The sequence below is a fragment of the Delphinapterus leucas genome, unplaced genomic scaffold (genome assembly GCF_059928025.1).
Source record: "Delphinapterus leucas isolate spDelLeu-1000000601 "Yukka" unplaced genomic scaffold, BTC_Dleu_Yukka2 spDelLeu_asBTCV2_sq61, whole genome shotgun sequence".
Classification (NCBI taxonomy): domain Eukaryota; kingdom Metazoa; phylum Chordata; class Mammalia; order Artiodactyla; family Monodontidae; genus Delphinapterus; species Delphinapterus leucas.
In genome coordinates this window covers 755,151-773,973 of record NW_028322270.1, presented here as the reverse complement: position 1 = coordinate 773,973, position 18,823 = coordinate 755,151, and the positions used below count along the sequence as shown (strand labels likewise).

Below are 18,823 nucleotides of genomic sequence, written 5' to 3'. Positions count from 1 at the left end.
ATATATTAAAAGCAGGAAGGGAAAAGCAACAAATAAGTACAAGGGAATCCCCAAAAGGTTAACAGCTGATCTTTCAGCAGAAACTCTGCAAGCCAGATGGGAGTGGTATGACATTTAAAGTGATGAAAGGGAAAAACATACAATGAAGATTACTCTACCCAGCAAGGATCTCATTCAGATTTGATAGAGAAATTAAAACCTTTACAGACAACCAAAAGCTAAGAGAATCCAGCAACAACAAACCAGCTTTACAAAAAATGTGAAAGGAACTTCTCTAGGCAAGAAACACAAGAGAAGGAAAATACCTACAATAACAAACCCAAAACAATTAAGAAACTGGTAATAGGAACATACATATCGATAACTACCTTAAATGTAAATGGTTTAGATGCTCCAACCAAAAGACTTAGACTGGCTGAATGTATACAAAAACAGGACCCATATATACGCTGTCTACAAGAGACCCACTTCAGACTGAGGGACACATACAGACTGAAAGTGAGGGGATGGAAAAAGATATTCCATGCAAATGGAAATCAAAAGAAAGCTGGAGTAGCAATTCTCATATCAGACAAAATAGACTTTAAAATAAAGACTATTACAAGAGAGAACGAAGGACACTACAAATGAGCAAGGGATGAATCTAACAGGAAGATATAAAAATTGTAAATATTTATGCACCCAACATAGGAGCACCTCAATACATAAGGCAAATGCAAACAGCCATAAAAGGGAAAATCGACAGTAACACAATAATAGTAGGGCACTTTAACACCCCACAGATGATCCAAAATGAAAATAAATAATGAAGGAAACACAAGCCTTAAATGATACAGTAAACAAGATGGACTTAATTCATATTTATAGGACATTCCATCCAGAAACCACAGAATACACTTTCTTCTCAAATGCTCATGGAACATTCTCCAGGATAGATATCTTGGGTCACAAATCAAGCATTTGTAAATTTAAGAAAATTGAAATCATATCAAGTATCTTTTCTAACCACAATGCTGTGAGACTAGATATCAATCACAGGAAAAAAATCTATAAAAAATACAAACACATGGAGGCTAAACAATACACAACTAAATAACCAAGAGATCACTGAAGAAATCAAAAAGGAAATCAAAAAATACCTAGAAACAAATGACAATGAAAACACGATGACCCAAAACCTATGGGATGTAGCAAAAGCAGCTCTAAGAGGGAAGTATATAGCGATACAATCCCACCACAAGAAAGAAGAAACATCTCAAATAAGAAACCTAACCTTACAACTAAAGAAATTAGAGAAAGAACAAAAAAACCCCCAAAGTTAGCAGAAGGAAAGAAATCATAAAGATCAAATCAGAAATAAATGAAAAAAAAATGAAGGAAACAATAGCAAAGATCAATAAAATGAAAACCTTGTTCTTTGTGAAGATAAACAAAATTGATAAACAATAGCCAGACTCATGAAGAAAAAAAGGGAAAAGATTCAAAATATAGAATTAGAAATGAAAAAGGAGAAGTAACAACTGACACTGCAGAAATATAAAGGATCATGAGAGATCACTAGAAGCTACTCTATGCCAATAAAATGGACAACCTGGAAGAAATGGACAAATTCTTAGAAAAGCACAACCTTCCGAGACTGAACCAGGAAGAAATAGAAAATATAAATAGACCAATCACAAATACTGAAATTGAAACTGTGATTAAAAATCTTCCAACAAACAAAAGCCCAAGACCAGATGGCTTCAGAGGCGAATTCTATCAAACATTTAGAGAAGAATTAACACCTGTCTTTCTCAAACTCTTCCAAAATATAGCAGAAGGAGGAACACTCCTAAACTCATTCTATGAGGCCACCATCACCCTGATACCAAAACCAAAGATTTCACAAAAAAAGAAAACTACAGGCCAATACCACTAAGAAATTTAGATGCAAAAATCCTCAACAAAATACTAGCAATCAGAATCCAACAGCATATTAAAAGGATCATAAAGCATGATCGAGTGGGGTGCAAGGATTCTGCAATATACGCAAATCAATCAATGTGATAAATCATATTAACAAAATGAAGGAGAAAAACCGTAGGATCATCTCAATAGATGCAGAAAAGCCTTTGACAAAATTCAACACCCATTTATGATAAAAACCCTGCAGAAAGTAGGCATAGAGGGAACCTACCTCAACATAATAAAGGCCATATATGAAAAACCCACAGCCAACATCGTTCTCAATGGTGAAAAACTGAAATCATTTCCACTAAGATCAGGAACAAGACAAGGTTGCCCACTCTCACCACTATTATTCAACATAGTTTTGGAAGTTTTCACCAGAGCAATGTAAGAAGAAAAAGAAATAAAAGGAATCCAAATTGGAAAAGAAGCAGTAAAACTGTCACTGTTTGCAGATGACATTATGCTATACACAGAGAATCCTAAAGATGCTACCAGAAAACTACTAGAGCTAATCAATGAATTTGGTAAAGTAGCAGGATACAAAATTAGTGCTCAGAAATCTCTTGCATTCCTATACACTAATGATATAAAATCTGAAAGTGAAATGAAGGAAACACTCCCATTTACCATTGCAACAAAAAGAATAAAATACCTAGGAAAAAACCTACCTAAGGAAACAAAAGAGCTGTATGCAGAAAACTATAAGACACTGATGAAAGAAATTAAAGATGATACAAACTGTTGGAGAGATAAACCATGTTCTTAGATTGGAAGAATCAACATTGCGAAAATGACTCTACTACCCAAAGCAATCTACAGATTCAATGCAATCCCTATCAAACTACCAATGGTGTTTTTCACAGAACTAGAACAAAAAATTTCACAATTTATATGGAAACACAAAAGACCCCAAAGAGCCAAAACAACCTTGAGAAAGAAAAATGGAGCTGGAGGAATCAGGCTCCCTTCTTCAGACTGCACTCAAAGTTACAGTAGTCAAGACAGTATGGTACTGGCACAAAAACAGAAATCAAGATCAATGGAACAGGATAGAAAGCCCAGAGGTGACCCACGCACATATGGTCACCTTATTTCTGATAAAGGAGGCAAGGATATACAACGGAGAAAAGACAGCCTCTTCAATAAGTAGTGCTGGGAAAACTGGACAGCTACATGTAAAAGAATGAAATTAGAAAACTACCTTAAACCATACACAAAAATAAACTCAAAATGGATTAAAGACCTAAATGTAAGGCCAGACACTATAAAACCCTTAGAGGTAAACATAGGGAGAACAGTCTATGACATAAATCACAGCAAGATCCTTTTAGACCCACCTCCTAGAGTAATGGAAATAAAAAGAAAAATAAACAAATGGGACCTAATGAAACTTAAAATATTTTGCACAGCAAAAGAAACCATAAAGAAGATGAAAAGACAACCCTGAGAATGGGAGAAAATATGTGCAATTGAAGCAACTGACAAAGGAGTAATCTCCAAAATTTACAAGCAGCTCATGCAGCTCAATACCAATTAAACAAACAACCCAACCCCAAAATGGGAAGAAGACCTAAAGAGACATTTCTCCAAAGAAAATATACAGATTTCCAATAAACATATGAAAGGATGCTCAACATCACTAATCATTAGAGAAATGCAAATCAAAACTACAATGAGGTATCACTTCACACTGGTCAGAATGGCCATCATCAAAAAATCTACAAACAATAAATGCTGGAGAGGGTGTGGAGAAAAGGGAACCCTCTTGCACTGTTGGTGGGAATGTACATTGATACAGCCACTATGGGGAACAATATGGAGCTTCCTTAAAAAAGTAAAAATGGAACTACCATACGACCCAGCAATCCCACTACTGGGCATATACCCTGAGAAAACCATAATTCAGAAAGAGTCATGTACCACAATGTTCATTGCATCTCTATTTACAATAGCCAGGACATGGAAGCAACCTAAGTGTCCATCGACAGATGAATGGATAAAGATGTGGCACATATATACAATGGAATATTATTCAGCCATAAAAAGAAACAAAATTGAGTTGTTTGTAGTGAGGTGGATGGACCTAGAGACTGTCATACAGAGTAAAGTAAGTCAGAAGGAGAAAAACAAATACCATATGCTAACGCATTTAGATGGAATCTAAAAAAATATATGGTTCTGAAGAACTCAGGGGCAGGACAGGAATAAAGACACAAACGTAGATAATGGACTTGAGGACATGGGGAGGGGGAAAGGGTAAGCTGGGACGAAGTGAGAGTGGCATGGACATATATACACCACCAAATATAAAATAGATAGCTAGTGGGGAAAGCAGCTGCATAGCACAGGGACATCAGCTCGGTGCTTTGTGTCCACCTAGAGGGCTGGGATAGGGAGGGTGGGAAGGAGACTCAAGGAGGAGGAGATATGGGGATAAATGTATATGTATAGCTGATTCACTTTGTTATAAAGGAGAAACTAACACACCTTTGTAAGCAATTATACTCCAATAAAGATGTTAAAAAGAAAAAAACAAACAAAAAAAGAAACATCCTCACAGATACACCCAGAGTAATGTTTGACCAAATATCTGGCCACCCTGTGGCCCAGTCAAGTTGAGGCATAAAATAAACCATCACACCTTCCGTAAAACTCATTTCTTTGAAAAACAATTAGCAGAACAGGAATGTTTTTGAAACCCATATACACTGGCAGAAATATATAATAATAATTTATTCTAGTGACAAGACCAGTGATATTCTCAGGATGGAAGCTATTCAAAATAGTTAACTTGTTACCAGGTAGATAGTAAGTCTCAAGAAATTATGTAATTTTGGAGCTTGGTTTTGGTCTCTTTTTCTTACAGGTTGGACATTTGGCAGTAGCAGTAGCTAGATTAGCCTTAGTTAGTTAGTGAGAATCCACGCTGTTGGCCCCTCTCTCTGCCATCATGACCACTCCATCCTCTAAACAGTGTCTCATGAAGGCCTTCATAGTACTAACTATTTGAAGAGATTAACATGCTATCCTGAAAGCAATGGATTCATGTGCTGCGCTCTGCAATGTTTAGATAGTCCGAGATCCCTTTGGACTACATTATAGCAGAGGAAAAGGAATTACAGCTCAACAGCAAAATTTGCAAGTGTTTATTACACATGTGAAGTGAGCAAAAACTCTCCCTGATCCTCTTTTCTTACTGAAATAGAAAAGAATGCATATGCCAAAACAATGTCCATATACCAGAACCTGAGGCTCTATCTGTTCTAACAAAGTTACCACATCCATCGTGGCAACTTCAATCAGGGCAACTACTGGGTTGAGCTTGCAGCGGTCTACAGTCACCTTCCAGGATCCATCTGGTTTTTGCAAGATCATTGCTAGGTAACTTAACTGGGGATGTGATAAGGACCACCATCCTTGGCATCTCTTAGAAACTCAAAGCTGATATAAATCTCCTAAACTCTATATAATACATATATGATACAATTTTTATTTATATATTTTTACTTACTTTCTCATGACAGGAACAGTTTCAGAGGCTTCCATGTGGCTTTCCCTATTTTGGTAGTTATCTACAACCAAGGACCCAATCTGGAAGTTGTACTAACTTCCAAGTATGTTAATACCAATTAAACATTCAGGGCCCAGGGAAATGACCATCAGGTGGTCTATGTAAGTGATTTACTACCTGTCTCCCATATGCCCCCATACATATAGGAAGGCCACAATAATGTTTCAAAGTATTCGTACTTCAATATCACAGAAACCCTATAACCTATACCAACAGTGCTAAAAATGAGTAATCCCCATCTCCCAATTTATAGTCAAATGAGTAAATGGCCATAATTTTCTTGAGGAAAAATGCAGCAAATCATTGCTTTGTATACATGCTATGGTATTGCAATTGTTCCACTTGGAACCACTGTTTAGTGGGCTCTGATTCTGAACAATGGTCCCCAGTCTGAAACCTATGCAAGGAATCATGACATATTTATTAGGGTGGCTATCCTCAGACGCCCAATCACCAAACCTTGATTTCTTCTGCTGGTTCAAGCTGAGTAGTGACTTTGTCAGCCACCAATCTATTTTGCCCCTAGGGAGGTCATATTCTATTAACCATCCTTGTAAGTCCCTGTGTATCTGGTTCCCAGGGCTATTACTCCAACTTTGCTAGTGATCACAACATATGTGGTTAAGTACCACCTGGTTACTGACAGTTAACTGCTGCCACCTAGACTCTACTATTTTAAAGTCCATTCATGGACATTGTTTTCAGCTAGATAAATTCTGTAACAGTATTTTCTATCTCCAGCCCTAAAATGAAGAGTAGAGACATTACTGAATTTTTTTTTTTTTTTTTTCCTGTACACGGGCCTCTCACTGTTGTGGCCTCTCCTGTTGTGGAGCACAGGCTCCGGACACAGGCCCAGCGGCCATGGCTCACGGGCCCAGCTGCTCCGCGGCATGTGGGATCCTCCCAGACCGGGGCACGAACCCGCGTCCCTTGCATCGGCAGGCGGACTCTCAACTACCGCGCCACCAGGGAAGCCCCTGAACTTTTTAATGATGCTGCTTCCTGTCTCACCAGGCCATTCATATGGTCTTGATAAATTTTGTGTCCTTGGGCCTTCCCAAGGAACATAACCATCATGCTTATCTTCTGACTGTACATATTACATCCATTCTAGCATGTCTACTTCTCTGAACTTTTTAATTTCTTTATCCATCATCTGACATTGCAGTTCATGCATTTCAATTTTGCTCAGCTTGGCCACTGTGTGTACCATGCCATGTACTGGGAGCCACCTTATTAGTTTGTACAATCTCCTGAGGTTCTTTCCCGGACACTAAATCCTTTATCTCCAAAGAATATTCTCAGGTAAATAAATTCTTCCCTTTCCAATTCTATGTTCCAGTCCCTCTGATAAAGAATCTTCTAACACAGTGCCACTCATCCATCCCAGATGGCTACTGATACATGTCAGATAGATTTACAGCATCTTTAAATTACACTACTTTGTTTATGAAGCCAAGTGCATCCTCAGTTGCTTGATATTGTGACTTAAAACCTAGGTATAAGCCAAGTGGCCAGGAGGGAAAGTGAGGGCAGATCTTGAGTGGTATATCTGCTGCCTTTCAGGATTATTGAGATGACTGCTCTTAGCAAAAAGGAATGGATCACTTCTGCAGGCTTAGAAGGTTCAGAAGTGTCAGAGGAATCAAAATCTTCAGGAGCAATCATCCGCATGTCTAGATTCTGTGTGTTAAAGCTTCAGATTTTCCCAATGGGGGCAATGCCCTTGGTATATAACAAATCTGCCAAGTTTAACCTCCTTTGAAGTTAGTCGCACAGACTAATAAATCTCAGGCCTCATGTTTGGCTTTCTCTGCACTCCTGTTGCAAAACGAGGGCTTCTTGGCCTCTACCAAGGAGTCCCTTTGGCTTTCACATCTCATTTTTAATTCATTCTTATTTTCTTTATCATTCTATTATCATTCTGTAGAGAAATTATAGCCCATAAGAGTGTGACAGAGAGGGCACTGGAATTATAGAAATTGAGGAAGGTATTAATGGTCTCCTTGCTCCTGGATGAATTCATGTCCATGTTCATAAGAGTGCACTCTCACTTGTGAATCCCATCATATCACTTCCTTTCCCAAAGCTCTTCAGGATAAACCATATATATATATAACAAGACTGTATTATCTATTCCCCACCAAAATAGTAAACTCATTTCCTGTTGCTCCCTTTTGTGGCATTTTAAATTCTCAAAAAATATGGAAATATAGAGAAGATCAATAATTATCAACATACGTCCAATCGTGTTTTGGCTCTGCCCAAAACACGATTACTTTAAGGTTACTTTAGGATTACTTCAGAGTTACTTTAACCCCTGAATAGTATAGATGAAAATCCTAAACATAGGATTTTTCATCGGGGAAAAAACAGCATAAGGACTAAAAAAATACAAAATAAGACAAAAGCTTTTCCAGCTATCCACCCACAAATTTAACAATAAACCCTTTATATTAAAATATCTAGTCAGTGTATATATCTGCATGATGTATCATAATTTATTTCCAAAGTTGTTTTATTGAAATCAGAATCCCAACAGGGCTCAGAATATTGATAGCTTGGTTGATTATTCTCTTGTCTTTAAATCTATACGTTGTCCCTCTCTCTTTTTTCCATGAAGTTTATTCTTCCTTGTGGGTGGTCATTTGCCTTGTAGAGTTAACAAAATTTTGCATTTTTCTGTGTGTATTCCTGTTTTATTTTTAACATACTTCTCCGATTTTCATGTTTTTCTTTTTTAACAAATTAGTGATTGGGAACTACAGTTTTGATTCAGATTTGATTGGTAAGAGCTCTTCATAGTTGATGTGCTACACTTATTTCTTCACATTAGGGAGCACATAATATCTGGTTGTCTCAAGTTTTATGTTCTTAAAATTAATCACTAGGTTCATTCACTTAAAATCCCCCTCGATATGTTATGATTCTTAAACACTAATACATTTAGATGTACTGTTTTCTCTATGGTTTTGAGTGCCCACAGCATACTTTACTTATATAGCATTATAATAATTATTTTAAAGAAATAAAGCAATTAACAAGGATTAATGTGCAAGAATGCTTATTATAGAATGTTTGGGGATAGAAGAAATTAGAAACACATTTAATATCAAGTAATAAAGACACAGATAAATTATGTGGTACTTGCATAAGATGGAATGTTTTGTAGGTATTAACATGCTTTCAAAAAATATTTAATAACATGGAAAATGTTCTTAATGTAATGCTACATCAAAAAGTGCTGAAGACACAGATTGTTCCTTAAAAAAATACAAAAGCTTATCAAATGTAATTTCAAGAGCAAAGAAATAATATGTAATTTTAACTTCCTAGTGTTTCTGAGCGTCTGTAAATATACTAAATTTTAATTTAGGATAATGGATAATAAGAACCAATATTACTAAATATCAACAAACTGATTTGTAATTATATATGGCTGAATAAAGTTGTTTCTTTTGCCCTTTTCTCAGTAATTTGGTGCCAACAACAAAAGTAAAAATTAATGAAAAATATTTTAAGTGCATCTTCAGTAAGAATAAAAAATATTTTTTTACCTCTCAAAAGAAGATTTTGTTAGCATAAGGAAACATGACCAAACTGAGGAAGAACTGTGAGATCCTAAGATTAACAATACAGACCTCAATAACACAAAACAAAGTTCTAAAATTAGGTGACTATCCTTGTGTTTCCTGAATTAAAGTTTGGGAAAAGGAGCAGGTTTCTTCAGGAGAATTAATGAGTGCTAAGAAAACACATCGAAACCAAATTGTATGGATAAGGTTTTCTCGTATAGAATTGCTGGCATAGCAACCAAGTGAGGACAACTTGAAATCCCCATAAGAATGACAAATAAATTATGAAGAATCCAGAATATGTGCTATGAAGGTATTTGAAAAAGTTATAAATCTATAAACAGACATGAAATAGTCTCTAAATCTTACCATCAAATAGAAAGCAAAATCCAAAACAATACAGAATATTAGTCCAACGTTTATATTTCCATCAATTTGAATAGTTTACATTTAACAAATTTCATGAATTAAACATAGACAAAACATTCATATTATTTTTATTTAAAATTTTGTTTTGTTGAACACTGGTTAGTTTGAGCATTTCATTGTATTTATCACATTTTTTACATTTGCTTTCCTGAATTTCTTCTTCCTGGCATTTATTCAATATAATATTTACCTTTATTTTTTAATGAAATCTCTTCCCCCTATATTGATTATTTTGCATTGCAGAAGTTATTTCTCTATTTTGAGATTTGTTTAAACTTTTTGAAGCTTTTGGTGTTTAACCAAATCATTATATGTCTGCTTTTATTGTGTAGCTCAGAGTTTGTTATCTCCTGTATTATTCCAGTAATTTTATGCTCTACATATTTAAGTCCTTATTCCATCTGAATTTTATTTTGATTTGTATTTTAAAATCTATATAAGGAGACCAACCATCTGCTAACTAAAATGTACGTATGTATTTTGCATTATCATATCATGATATCTGTGCCCTATAGAAATCTCTGAATAAAGCATACTACTGTAGTTGAGGGGATGGGCGGGGGGACAGCGTGTCCTTAAAGAGAATAACTTACCATCAAGAGAAGAGTAGGTCCTTCGAGAGAAAACAGAAACCTAACAGAAAATGTTAACTTGCTGGACAAGAGAAAACACATTTCAAGTTTCTCCTTAACCACTATTCTACAGAATGCCAAGCACTTGAGAGTATTCACTTTTGACAGTAGGGGATAGAGTGTATTAAATAATTTTGATACTCACTAGCTGATCCCATGAAGATGGGCTGCTGCTTCGGTTGCTTTGGAAAACCATAAATATCTATTTAAAACTCAGTTTGTGAACATCTGCGGTTATGTTAATCAAATATTTTATCAACGTTTCTTCATGCATTCTCAGTTCCATGAGGTGAAAACGTGCTTCATTTTTCCCCCCTCAGTCCACCATTCACCAGAGGAAAGTTCTCCTTCGTTTGCAGCATTATGTTTTTATCAGATCAAATATTGGGCAATTATCAGCTTCATCTTGACTTGTGTCTTCAGAAATGTTGAAAGGACTCTGAAACTAGTAACTGATAAATAACTATGTCACTTTCTGGATTAAAAAAAATCTTGTAATTTGTAAAAGTGACTGTTTCATGAAGTTACAATTTTCTGTAGATTGGATTTTATTTTCCACCTTCTTTCACTTAACTCTTTTCTCATCACACCTAGTTTCTATTATTTTCTTCTGAATTCTGAGAAAAATTGAGTATGTATGTATGCCGAGTATGTATTTCATTGCATTGATTTTCTAAGGAATATAACTTGCTGCTTACTGCTATCACAATGATTTTAAATTTGATAATTCTGTTTTTAATCAGGAATAATAATTTCTTTATAATCTCTAGAATAATAAAGAGGCAATGATAGCTTTGAATCAGGTCGAAAATGGAGTGGTGGCTAGACTCTGGGCTTCTGGGGTTCTAGGTATGTCCCAACCACATCTGGGGCTTCCCATGTCTAGAGGTGCCTCAAGCAAGGAGGGCTTAGCTCACACTTGGAAGGCCCCTATTTACTTTGTCATGTTCCCCAGGGTGGGAGTCAGCTTGCTGAACGCCTTCCTGTTTGCACCAGAGAAAACATAAGAACCCAAGTTTTTGTCTATCCCCATCTCTGCATCAGGTTCAAGCCCTTTTCCTAGAGATACGGTAACCATTCTTTATTCCATAACCCTCATTTGAAGCCACTTCTGACCTGCAATGAAGATGAATAAAGAAAACCTGGACCATTGTTCTACATCATGGACCACAGCTCAGATTTGGACTATTCTTGCACATGGACCAGTAAAATGTATAGGACCTTAAGCCCATGTTCTTTATTTGCATCAAATGATGACCAGTAGACTGATTTTCCATCACTTTTCTTGTAGCAGGAGATGAATTAAATAAATAACTTAGGTAAAAAAAGAAAAGGAGAGAAAAAAAGGTAAAGTTAAGAGGAAGACCATGTATCACTCCCCCTTTTCTTGTTGCCCTAGATTCCATCCTTCCGAGCAAGGAATCATAACATTTATACACACACACACACACACACACACACACACACATATATATAACATACACAGGCACATACATATACACGTTATTTATGTTTTGTGCAAATAAACATTCTGCACACTATATAAAAGACAAAAACTGATCAGTTACAATTAAAGTTCCCACTACTCAGCACTGTGCAAAGAGAAAATTGGAAAAATCAGTTCGAGATTAGTTCTCACTTTGATGCAATGGTCTCAGCAGAGGTGGATCTAGAGGAAGTATAAGGTGGCAGGTCTTCTATGATGAATGGCTTATTAGAGGAGAGTATGAATTGGTAATAAAAAACATGGGATTTCAGTTCACAATACTGATATAATTTGTGAGGTGAAAATAGCTAAGAATTTTTCAAAAATAATGACAGACACCAAACCATAGATCAAGGACTCAGAGGAGTCCAAGTGGGATAAATAATAAAAAAAACTTTCACCTGGCATGTTGTGTTCAAACTACAGAAAATCAAAGAAAAAATCTTGAAACACACACACAGAAAAACACCACCTTACCTATGAAGAAAGAAGTATAAGATTTATAGCAGACTTCTTGTCATCAACAATGCAAGCAAAAAGAGAGTGGAGAGAAATATTTAAAATGTTGAAATAAAGGAATCACCAAGCTAGAATTCTGTATTAAGGAAAATTGTTCCTCAAAAAGGAAGGAGAAATTAAAGACTTTCTCAAATGAACAAAAATGAGGAATTTTTCACCAGTAGATCTGCCTTTCAAAAAATGTTTAAAGAGGTTTAATTTTTTTAAACTTTAGAGAAAGAAAATGATGCAGGTTAGAAACTGAGATCTACATAAAGGAATGAAGGGCATTAGAGAGGGAACACATAAAGGTAAAATAAACCCTTTTATTTTTCTTTTTCTTACTTGATTTAATATATAAGTGTTCAAACTAACAACAGCAACAATATATTGGATGAGTATAGCTTATTGATAAGTGAAATGAGTGACATCAATGTTAGAAGGGATGAATATGAAATATTTTAAGGTACCTACACACTCATAAAATAATATAGACCTATTTAGAAGTGGACTTGTAAATACACGTTGTAAATACATGTTGCCATCCTGAGGGCAACCACTAAAATCATTTTTTAAAAAGAAGTATAACTGATTTGTTAAGAAATGAGAGAAAACAGAATCATATAAAATGCCTAATTAAACCAGATAAGGCAGAAAAGGGGTAGAATAATAAAAAATAAGAAGTGCAATGAATAGAGAACAGTACAGAAAGGGGAGAGATTAATCCAACTATACACATAATCACTTTAAATGTGAATGGATTAAATGCAACTATAAAAATTAAAAACAGAAAATGACAGAGGGGATTAAAAAAACAACTGACTATATGTTGTCTGCAAGAAACCCACTTTAAAAAGAAAGACATAGATTATAAGTAAAGTGATGAAGAAAACTATACCACACTAACACTAATGAAGGGAAAGCTGAAGTAGCTATATTAATGTCAGGCAAAGCAGACTTCAAACAAGGAAAATTATCAGGGATAGAGAGAGGCATTACATAACGATAAGGGGGTCAATTTTCTAAGAAGACTTAATCCTTAATGTGTACGTGCATAACAGCAAAGTACCAAAATAAGTGAGGCAAAAACAGACAGAATGGCAAGATGCAATAAACAGCTCTATTATTATAGTTGGAGACCTCAACAGACCTCTATCACTAATTGACAGATTCTGCTTACAGAAAATCAGTGAGCATACAGTTGAACTGAACCACCACCATTATCAACTGTATCTAATTGACATTTATAAAATACTTATCCAACAGCAGAAGATTACAGTCATCCCTTGGTATCTGAGGGGGACTGGTCCCAGGAGCCCCTGCATATACCAAAATCTGCTGATGCTCAAGTCCCTCATATAAAATGTAGTAGTAAAATGAATGGAAATTTCAATCCAAGTTGATTGAATCCACAGATGCGAAACCCAAGAATTTGAAGGGCTAATTAAAATCACAATAAATACATTAAACGTAAGATTTAATTTCGCTAAATAGACAATTATTATTATTTATTTATCACATACCCAATTTAACAGGACATAGGAAGTCTGCAGTATAAGTGACAGAAAGAATCTAAGGGGAGAATACTGATCAAAAAGAAATGGATTTAGTTATAATAATATCAGAAAAAAGTCAAAAATACTATCAGGGATTAAAAGATATTTACTATGATAAAATGTATGAATCATTAAGACCTAGTAACTCCAGCTTCTCAAGCTTCTATAAATATAGCAACTCAGTCTTCACAAGGGAAAATTGAAAATCCACAAACTGGGAAATGTTCTCACACTTCTTTCACTTAATGCTATGTCAAAAAATATTTATAGATATAGATAGGTAGATGACAGATAGATGAATGAATGGATGTGTGTGTGTGTGTGTGTGCACGTGCACATGCATATGTGTATCTTATAAGAGTCTTGAATCAGCAACTGAATTATTGAATCTGACACTGACCTGGGGTAACATTCAGACACTTCAAAAACATCTAGATAAGTGGTCTGAGGTATCAATAACATCTATTAAACAGAAATGATACCCTCTCAAGTTGTTAGCATGAGAGATATGGAGGTCAGGTGATAAACTGAGTTCTGACCCAAGCCCAACTCACAGGGCGCTCACTGGTTCATAATGAAATTTGTGGATATTTATCCCGTTCCTGATATATAAGTGGAAAAAACACAGTTAGTGATAGAACACCCCTTGTCTTGCTTTTCAAATTTGTGTAGGAAAGCCAAATGAAACTGAACTGAACTTGTCTCCCATTCCAACAAGCTTGAAATCAACAGCAATACTGCATTTCTGGAATTATTGAAGAGATGTATATTACTGTCAAAGATATGGAAAATGTAGTAGCTGTGATTCCTAGATATCCCCATTTAATTTGCTTACATGGCTTTAGCACAACAGTGATGGATCATGGCACATAAACATGGACTCCTGTATATTTAACAGGTGATAGCCTGATTTTGAATTGAAACTGCTATGTCTACATATGATACCCTGACTAAAAAAGCTTATCATAGACATTACCATTGGAGATTTAGGTGTGCATCTATTGGTTTGGAAAATAATAAATTTTCAATCTCCATTAAGTGTGTGTGTGTCTATGTGTGTGTGTTTATATGGTAAGGACCAAGGACGATAGTTCCACCTTCACGGTTTTATATAAGTATTATATCAACTCTCTTGCTTTCTACATAATACTGTATATAGGGCATTTATGATCTCAATAATCCATAGAAGATACCAGTAATTTGCTATATTGATTACATCAGAGTGCTCATTTAACCCCTTTGGGCCCCCACGGGAGTGGAGGAAGGCTGGACAGAGAGGGAGAAGGGGCCATTGAAGGTACAGTATTTACTATGGGATTTAACTCCTCAAAGGCCTCCCAGTAGCTTCAGATCTGCTCAAGAATCCTTCACGTCCTGCTGGTTTGCAGCGAGTGGCTCACAGCTTCAAGGCCTCCTCTGCCAGATGGAGAACCATTTCAAACATCCTGCCTCTATTTTGTACTGTAGCAATGCAGACAGGAGACCTGACCCCATTTTCAGGTTCTAAAGAGAAATTCTAAGTACCTGAAAGACTGAGGAACATGGTGGCTTTTATTTAAGATATGGAGATAGAGAGCACATACCTGGACTTGGACCTGCAGCAGCACCAAATTGCACCCAGAGTTCCCTTTATTTTCTCTCACATCTCTGTTTCTCCTTTTCTCTCTGCTGGATTAGCCACGGGGACTCCAAGTTCTTCATTGTGTGGTCCTGGTACCAAGATTCTCCTGGGAATTATAACGCTATTCACCTTCTACATCGAGCACTTCTTATTTTTTCCCCAGCAACATAAGTCATCCTTAAGAGGGGTCAGGATGCTAGCTCTTAAATATATTTTAGTCATCCCTTTGTACATTAAATTCTCTTTCTTGGAGACTGCTCCTGACATGGTGTTCACCGTGCTCTCAGCTGGACTCCTGAAGTTCTGCCCTGCCTTCCCCACCAGGTACAGTTCAGGAACTGCCTAGCTCAGGGTGATAGGTTATCTTCTAGTTGCTTTATTCCTTTCCGTTTTACATTTAGAGAGTATAATTGGAATACATAAACTTCTCTGTGACCACAGCCTTATTTGCAACCCACAGGTTTTGTTATGGCATATTTTCATTATCATTCAATTAATAAAATTCTAATTCCCATTGCGACTTTATCTTTGACCTACATAATGATCAGAAGTATGTTTTTAATATCCAACTATTTGGTAAAATATTGGTTATATAGGTTTAAATTTCTTGCTTATTCAGAGCCTTGTTTTATAACCAGAATACAGTCAATTTTATAAATGTGCCATGTGCACCTAAAAATTTCTGCATAATATATATATTCCATCATTGTTGGTGCAGTGTTTTATGTAAATTTAGGCCAAAGTTTTTAATGATGGTATTCAGATCTTCTATAATCTGCTGATTTGTTGTTGTGGTTCTATGTTACTGATCTAGGTAATTTAGATTTTTCTATTTCTACTTAGATTTTTGGAATTTCCCTTCATATATTGCATTGAAGTTTAGACTTATAATATATTCCTTGTAAAGTAACAGTGGGTTTTATTATCCTGCCTTATCGCCAGTGATACTTTTTGCTTTCAAATCTATGTTAACATTAACAAATCTTCTTCAATTTTACTTATTGTTGTTATGACATAATTTTTGAATCCTTTCATTTTCAATCTGACTCTTGTCTCTTGTAGGTGGCATAGAATTAGGTTTTTGGTTTGTTTCAATAATCCTTGTCCTTTAATTTCAGTATTTACAGTTAATGTATTTTCTTACAGACCGTTTACTCCTTGTTTACTATTTGTCCCACCTTGTTATGTTCCTTTTGCTCTTCTTTCTTCCTCTGAGATTTCTTCAAATTCCATTTTCCCTTGTATTAGCTTCTTATTTTTACATAAGTAGCAGTTACACATGTACCATGACTTATTAGCTCTTTTACTGCTTCTCAAGCAATGCTGAGATCTTAAATTTCTTTTACTACTTTTTCCTCTTCCTTTTGTTTTAATGCATTCTAATTTTTGATATATTTTATTATTACTCTTTTTTGCTGTTAGATTTTATTTAGGTTTATCCACTTATTTATCCTTTCTGTTATACATAATTCTTTATAAAGTCCTTATTTTCATCTGTGATAATCTTCCTTCTGCCTGCAGGTCTCCCTTTAGAATTTAATTCAGTCAGTTCTGATGAGATCTTTCCCAATACTTTATACTTTATTATGGCTTGTTATTTTAAATTATTTATATTAGTTGTTTTGCTTTACCATTGTTTAATATAAAGGCTATACAATTTTTACCAAGCTCCATTTAGATCCCCTCTAGTTTATTCTAGTATAGCATACAAGTATCATTTAATAAGTGTGCCATGAAGTGAAAACAGTAAGCAGTAGTACCTAACTATATAAGCAGCATATTAATATTCACAACTAGACAATGTGTTCTAGAGTCGAAGGGGGCAGAACCCAGAAGATACCCTTAGCCTACTGATTAGGTAAATATTCAATTTAAGATGATATATTCCCTAGACCACACAAAAAATAGATACCAGTGTAATAATAAGATTTGAGGTCTGTAATTTTATCTAGCAATGTAGCCCTTAAGGCAGCAATCGCTGGTGTTTCATGAATTAATTGCCTACCGTGGAGCTTTTCAACATAGAATACAAATTAATCCCACACACCTTACTATTATAAAATTTACTTACATTTTTCATGACACATGCAGAATCTAAAGATTTATAAATATGGAGTAGATAATGCTTTCCATTTAAATTTGGCATCAAGCTATCGCTCTGAGCCCAAAATAACAATGCAGACAACGCTGGTTTAAAAAAAATCCCAGATTTACTTAATTTTGGCTGTTTGTTCCTTTGCCTAAGTGTTTGGTTTTTTCTTTGTTTTTAATCTTACTCTATAAAGCCAAGCCAAAGTTCTTTATTCGAAGAATCAGATTTTTTGACTGATGGTGAAGCAGATGGATCACAAAATTAGGAGGTGGGACAACTGGATATTTCTGATTACAACTCTTTTACAGATTTGTTTGCTTGAGTATGGTTTTTTGCTTCTTATTTGAGCTAGAGTTTCCTCATCACTAGAATGAAGGTTTTCATTAAATATTTCTGAGTGTTCTTTTGAGCATCATGTGAATTTGTGATCCTGTCTAACTTGTTGCAGAAAAAATTTAAATGTATATAATCTTAGAAGTATTTATACTAGTTATGAATTCAAACAAAGTAGGGATTTTAAACGCTGAATTATCCTGATTTTATGCCATGCTGCCACTAATAAACCAACAGCAAGTTCCTTGATAGTGATTCTCTATTATGGGATATTGATATATTTTGGGATTTGGAGGTTGGATTGACCTCCCCCTGTTTACAAGACACAACTTTCTGATTTGCCACCTGCTATGTCTCCTATTCATCTTTTTGTAAGACTTTGTAAACATTAAGCAAAACCCTCATGGTACAGAATTTCCCACAAGTGGCCCACATTTGAACAGTGGGATTCAACTGAGGCTTGAAGATGGGCCACACACAACACACCCTGCTGACATGTTCCTCTACCCACGTCCCTCCTTTTCTCACTGCCTGGTAATTGAAGTGTATTTTTGTCAGTGGTGTCAAAGCCTGTCTCCTAGGCTGTCTTATTATTTTTAAATCCCCGACAAGTCCACCACAGTGATCCAGCTCCTTGCACTTTATAGGTGCTCAAGATGTACTGGCCAAGCCAACACGTCTCTCTCAGTTTCTCTAGACTTGCAGGTCCTTAACTGCAGACCCTAGGGTGACTGGGAGACACAGCAGCTGGCCTGGAAGAAACTGTGCATAAACCACAGATTTTTACTTTTGCAGCTTTGTGCATTAATTCTGGATAAGCACATGATAGCATGTCATATGTCTGAATTTTATTTTTCAGGTGTAGTGATGGTGGGAAAGAGGCTGGTAATAGCTATTGCAGACCACACTGCATTACAAAAAATCTGATAAATCCAAGCAATTCAATTCAAAATGGTCAATTAAGGGAAAAATGCAGTCATTTAACTTGATAATTCTACATGATACATTAAGTCTCTCACAGGCTCCACCACAATGAAAGCGAAAAGAGTTGAACGAAGGTAGAGGAAGATTTTCTTT

The 18,823-nt window shown here is 35.6% G+C and overlaps 1 protein-coding gene across 1 annotated transcript in view; it reads right to left on the bottom strand.

Annotated features, from left to right (window-relative positions):
• The window catches only part of LOC149743880 (uncharacterized), a 104,197-nt gene that overhangs the window by 6,238 nt on the left and 79,136 nt on the right, over nt 1-18,823 (bottom strand). The window contains exons 7-8 of the mRNA XM_089906088.1: nt 15,284-15,427; nt 10,306-11,474 (exon numbers count right to left, since the gene is read on the bottom strand). The gene's annotated coding sequence lies outside the window, so the exon portion shown is untranslated. The remainder of the gene's footprint in view (nt 1-10,305; nt 11,475-15,283; nt 15,428-18,823) is intronic.